We start from the raw sequence: 6,363 nt of genomic DNA, 5'->3' as shown, positions 1-6,363 counted from the left end.
TTCGGGTGGGGCCTGGCCTCCGGGTGGGGCCTGGCCTCGCTGCCCCCCCCCCCAGCCCCGCCCCAGCTCCGCCCCAGCGCCCTCACTCTCTCCTGCCCTCTCTCCTGCCGAGCCCGCGAGGGGTGGAGGCGGCGCCTCGGAATGGCGAGCGGGGAGCGAGAGAGGAGCACAGAGAAAGGGAGCGAAAAAGAGAAAAGAGGGTAAGAGATGAGAAGTCTGGGAAGAGAGAGGCAAACAGAAAGAGAGGAGATGAAAGGGGAGCGGCCCCGGGCGGTCCCTTGGTGCTCCCTTCTCGCCTTGGTTACAGGAGGCACCGCTCATGCTGTTCCAGTCACACCGCTTCCCACCTCTCCCCAGCCCACTCCCCATGGCCCGGCAGGGACACCACATTCAGGGGAAGAGAGAGAGGAACCAGCAGGCCTGGGGAGGGGGCAAAGGAGGCAAGTAGAAAGAAACAACAAGAGAAAAGAGATGGAGAAAGAAGGACAAGCGTTTGATCAATAAGGGATGGGCCTGGCTGGCGTGGCTCAGTGGTTGAGCGTGGACCTATGAACCTGGAGGTTCGTGATTCCTGATCAGAGCACATGCCTGAGTTGTGGGCTGATCCCCAGTGTGGGGCGTGATGGGGGGGGGGGGGGGAGGAAGGGGGGAACGTTCAGGAGGCACCCAATCAATGATTCTCATCATTGATGTTTCTCTCTCTTCCTCTCCCTTACTCTTTGAAATCAATAAAAATATTTTTTTAAATAAGAGATGGGAGAAAACCAGAAAAAAAGACTGACGATGATAAAGGAAGAGGGACACACGCTGGTGCCAAAGAAGGCAAAGATGAGAGATGGGACCCCAGAGGCAGAGGGATGGGAAGGGTGTCTCCAGTTCCCAGGCCCTTCCTAGGCCTGTGCATCTCCCACCCCACCGGGGAGAGGATGGGAGGGCTGCGTCCTGGCTGGCCGGAGCTGGGTGGGGCTCCCCAGGGACCTACCAGCAGGCCTGTCCCTCTTCCTCTCCCTTCCCCCCAGTGCTGAGACAGAAGCAAAGGGGGGGGGGCGCATTTTCCAACTCTGCTATTTATAACTCCAATCCAGAAATGGAGCCAGGAGGAGAGATAGGGAATAATTTGGCACAACTAGAACCTCACTTGCTCCCACCTTCCCTCCTCTTCCTAGTTGTCTTTCTTGTTGGGTGTTGGTCTTGTGCATATTCATCTGTCTATCTCTCTCTCTCTCTCTCTCTCTCTCTCTCTCTCTCTCTCTACCCCTCTCTCTAGTTTTGTGTCATCCCAAACTCTATTTTTGTCCCCCTTCTTGGAATCTTTCACAGACTATTTCTCAATGTCTCTAATGTTTTCTCTGCCCCTCAAACACTGTCATATTCTTGAGATCCTGTCTTCTCCTTCCCTTTCTTAAAAGCCTCAATATGTGACCTACCTAGTTCCCTTCACATGCTCACTTTGTCTCTCTCACTTCTTTGTCCAAGATTACACTTTTAATCAGGCAAACAAACAGGTAGGCTCTCACTCTGCTGGCCCTGACACAATTCTTGGCCTGGGTGAATTACTATACCCCTTTGGGCCTCCGTTTTTTACAACAGGACACGCGTGGCCATTCCCTGCAGGGGGCTAGGCAACCTCTAAACAAGTGCTGCCAGCAGGCTGACACCGGGGCCCTGCTGTTACTGTCCCCCGGATATGCTCTCTCCACCCCTTTGTATTTCAGAGCCACAGACAGGAGGGAAGAGCTGACATGAGAATGCAGGATAGTAACATCAGGACAGGACCCGGGGTCTCCACTCAGCCCAGACCCACAGCCGGCGTCAGAATGCCGTTAGAGCCCCAGCTGCCTCCTTTTTGCACCTACAGCTTCTGCCTCCCTCCGGCTCCACTCCTCTGGCTCCTGCTAAATCCAAGGCTGAAATCAGATGCCAAAAATCTGCTTCTGACCTCCTCTGCCCAAATATTTGAGAAGTCACCTCACTGCTACAGGAGGAAGGAGAGAAAGGCCGCCCAAATTAGCCTGCCTATAAATAGTGGGGCAAGGGTTGGCGGGAACATGGGAGAGCTCTCCTGCAGCCTCGTAAGTTTAGACACGTAGATTTTCTCTAAAGGAGAAGTGAGACCGGATTGTTGGAGTGGAAAGCAATGTCGTAGGAATACTGTAGGTGAAGAGGGGAATGAAGATGCTTGAGGGGGCCTGAGGATGGAGGAAGCTGAACATTAGAATAAGCAACCTGCCAGAGAACTTCCTGTATTTGAGTCGAGTTTGGGAATTCATTAAATTAAAACCAGTGCTGATACTGTATGATTCCACTCACATAACATTCTCAAAATAATAAAATTATAAAGATGAAGAATGTATTACTGATTTCCCAGGGACGGGGCTGGGGGGGGGCATATAAAAGAATAACATAGGAAGTTCCTTTGTGGTGATGAGGAGTTCCGTATCTTTTTTTTAAATATTTTTTTATTGATTTCAGAGAGTAAGGGAGAGGGAAAGACAGAAACATCAATAATGAGAATTATCAATCGGCTGCCTCCTGCTCGGCCCACATTGGGGATCCAGCCCGCCACCCATCAAACCATGACTCCTTGGTTCATAGGTCAACACTCAACCACTGAGCCAAGCCAGCCGGGCGAGTTCTGTATCTTTTGTTGTTGTTGTTAATCCTTGCCTGAGGATATTTTTTCCATTGATTTTTAGGGAGAGTGGAAGGGAGAGGGAAAGACAGAGAGAGACATTCATGTCAGAGAAACATCCATGTGAGAGAGACACATCGATTGGTTGCCTCCTGCACAAGCCCGGACCAGGGACCGGGCTGGGGAAGAGCCTGCAACCAAGGTACGTGCCTTTGACCAGAATTGAACCTGGGACCCTTTGGTTCGCAGGCCAACGCTCTGTCCACTGAGCCAAACCAGCTAGGGCAGAGTTGTGTATTTTGATTTTGGTTGTGGTTATTTGAGCCTGTACATGGGATGAAATATCTATATGCATGCACACACACACAAACACACAAATGAGTGCATGTAAAAACACTGGTGAAAATTGGATAAGGCCTGTAGACTAGTTGATAGTATCGTAGCTATGACAGCCTCCTGGTGTAGATCTTGTGCTACAGCTATCTAAGACATCACCACTGGGGGAAGCTGGGGGAAGGAAGGGTACTCAGGACTTCATGTACTATTTTTGCAACTTCCTCTGAGTGGACAACTATTTCAAAATAATTTTGAAAATTGATAAATGCCCAAGCCCAGCACAGACGTGTCTGAGTGTTGCCGGGGCTCTCTCCAGCCCCTTTCCCCTCTCACAGCTTTCTTCCCCTCCATCTGGGATCCCTACTTCCCAGCTCTCAAGCAAATACTTCCAGAGCACACTCTCCCTCCACCTCATCCGGCAGCAGAGCCTTGCACATATGTCCCAGGGTCAGCCGTTTCCTCCTCGCCACACAACGTGATGACTTTCTCACCCCACCCACCTCTGCAGCGCTGGAATCCTCCGCCCGCCTCTGAATTCTGGCCGTAGCCAGAGCTTCAACTATGGGAGTGGCTGGGAGAGAAAGAATAGAAATGTGATCGAGGGGAGTCCCTGGAGAAATGGCCACTCTGGTCTTTGAGGATCTTGAGGAGAAGGACGAGGAGGTCGCTTCCCACAGGGAGCCATTTAAATGGCCTTGAGGGCCTCTTGTCTTGGAGCCCTGGCTTCAGGCCAACCTTTGGCCCTCGGCCACACCACCAACAGCCCCCTCTTGAAGCCCAGCCAGATTCCCCGGTTTGAGAAGCTTCTCCACTCACGCCATGCCCTCCCTCGGTCCTCACCCAACCCCTAACAACCCAGCAGCTTCCGGCCCTAAAGTTTAGCCCAGTCAGTCAGCTGGGAGCTTGCTAATTAAAGCTAGCTCTGAAAGAGACCTCAAAGAGCAGGGAGAGGAGTGGAGAAAAAGAGCATGGAGTTACATCCATTCATTCTGAGGGAGAATAATCAGGGTGGGAAGTTGTAAGGAGAGGTGGGCAGAGAGAGAGTTCAAATATCAAGACTCGTTCTCCGGACACAGTGCAACTTTTCTCCATCTCTACCAAAGGCAAGTGGGGCTGAGCTTCAACTACAGCGGAAACTACGGTTGGACCGTAAGCAAGAAGGACCCAGCAAAAGAGCAGCTGGAGGATGACCCTGGAGAGATCAGCTGCCGTCCCCAGATACAGACCCATGTCCTCTGTCCAGCTCTAGGGCAAAGGAACTGCCAGCATGCGGGAGAAGAGGGCGGGGCTTATGTCTGCAGAATACTGGCAATCTCTATGCTGATTGTGAAAATGTCAGACGGTTGTGCCAAGCAGGGTGAGGGTAACACAGGATGGGCCTGGCACTCTCCCTGTGTCAGCCTGTCCTTAACATTCACAGACAGACCACTGAAACCCCCAACACCAACCACCCTCATTAGCCCCTGCCCTCTGTTTCACGCCCCCCAAGTCATCATTCTCTGGTACCTCTTCCAACCCCTGCCCTTCTTTCCCAGGCTCCACAGCTCTGGGAGTGAGAAACCAGGCATGTTCCGGTCTGCCTCTATTTTGCTTGCTCACTGCAGTTAGAAGCAGGAGCCAGGGTGGAGGTGGGGGAGGGCTGGCAGAGGCCGCCCTGTGATGCTCTTACTCTTCCCGCTTTTATGGATCAGCCGTTCTCTGGAGTGGAGCCTCTTCCCAAACACTCCTCCCCTGCCAGGATTCCCTTCACCTGAGGTCTGAGCCAGAAGGGCCTGGTGACAATAGACAGGGCCTCCCTTCCCAGGGTCTCTCCCATGGTGTCTGCAGCACAGAGCAGCGGTTCCACTCAGGCTTTGGGACCAGATAGCCTGGATTTGTAGCCTACCTCTACTTCCTGTGAGCTCTGTTACTCCTTCACCGCTCTGTATCTGGGATTCTTCATCTGCAAACTATAATACTTTACAGGATAGTTCTAGGGATTAAATTAATTAATACTTGTAAAGTGCTTGCCCCATGGTAAGTACTCAGGAAATGTTGGAAAAAGAAGTTATCCTATATAATAAAAGCCTAATATGCAAATCAACCAAACAGCAGAACAACTGGTGGAACGACCTGTCGCTACGATGCACACTGACCACCAAGGGGCAGACGCTCAACACAGGAGCTGCCCCCAGCTCACAGGCCCCAGGCCAGCCAAGGCGGGTGCCAGTGGGGTCCCCCCAATCACCCACCGGTCGCCCCGCAGAGGGAGGCAACCTGTGGTGGTGGCAGGGGCGGGGCCAGCAAGCAGGTGGAGCCAGGCCGGCCAAGGCAGGTGCCAGCGGGGGGGGCCCTGATCACCCTGCCAGTCGCCCCACAGATCAGCCCTGATGGCCAGCCAGGCCTAGGGACCCTACCTGTGCACAAATTTCATGCACCAGGCCTCTAGTAGTACACATATAAGCATAGACACATATATACACAGTATCCAGCATTTTTATTCAGAATTTTTTTTAATTTCTTTATTGATTAAGGTGTCACATATTTGTCCTCATCCTCCTATTCCCATCCCACACCCCTCCCCACGGCTGCCCCCACCCCCCTGTTGTCCTTAACCATTGGTTGGCTCGTATGCATGCACACAAGTCCTTTGGTTGATCTCTCCCCCCTTCCCCACCCTCCCCTACCCTCCCTCTGAGGCCCGACAGTCCGATCGATGCCTCCTTGTTTCTGGGTCTGTTCTTGTTCATCAGTCTATGTTGCTCATCATTTCCCCAAGATGAGTGAGATCATGTGTTACTAGAAATATACTTATAAGAACTGAATGTGAGACGAGCGATAATAGTTATGCTGACAGGCAAATGAATCAGTCTGTAGTGAGTTTCTTTCTGGACCAACAGTTCTTTAGAGACCCAATTTCAATGTCCACCAGTTCCTTATGTGTACAGGTCGGCACTGACTTTTCAGCTCTGGATGGTGGACAAATGGTGGTAATGGAGGTCCGACTCCCTCTGGTTTGGTCTCGGCCGGACCCAGGGGCATGGCTTCACCCGGACTCAGGGGCGCGGCCTCACCCGGACCTGGGACCCAGCATCACCCGGGCCCCGGGGCACGTGGCCTCACCTGGACCCAGGGGCGCGTGGCCTCACCCGGTCCCGGGATCCAGCCTCACCTGGACCCAGGGGCGCGCGGCCTCACCCAGACCCGGGCTCCAGCCTCACCCTGACCCAGGGGCGCGCGGCCTCCCCCGGACCCAGGGGCATGGCCTCACCCAGACCCGGGATCCAGCTTTACCCGGACCCAGAGGCGCGTGGCCTCACCCGGACCCAGGGGCACATGGCCTCTCCCGGACCCAGGGGCATGGCCTCACCCGGATCCAGGGGTGCACAGCCTCACCCAGACCCGGGATCCAGCTT

The sequence above is a fragment of the Eptesicus fuscus genome, chromosome 7 (genome assembly GCF_027574615.1).
Source record: "Eptesicus fuscus isolate TK198812 chromosome 7, DD_ASM_mEF_20220401, whole genome shotgun sequence".
NCBI lineage: Eukaryota > Metazoa > Chordata > Mammalia > Chiroptera > Vespertilionidae > Eptesicus > Eptesicus fuscus.
Note: the sequence above shows the minus strand (reverse complement) of the source record.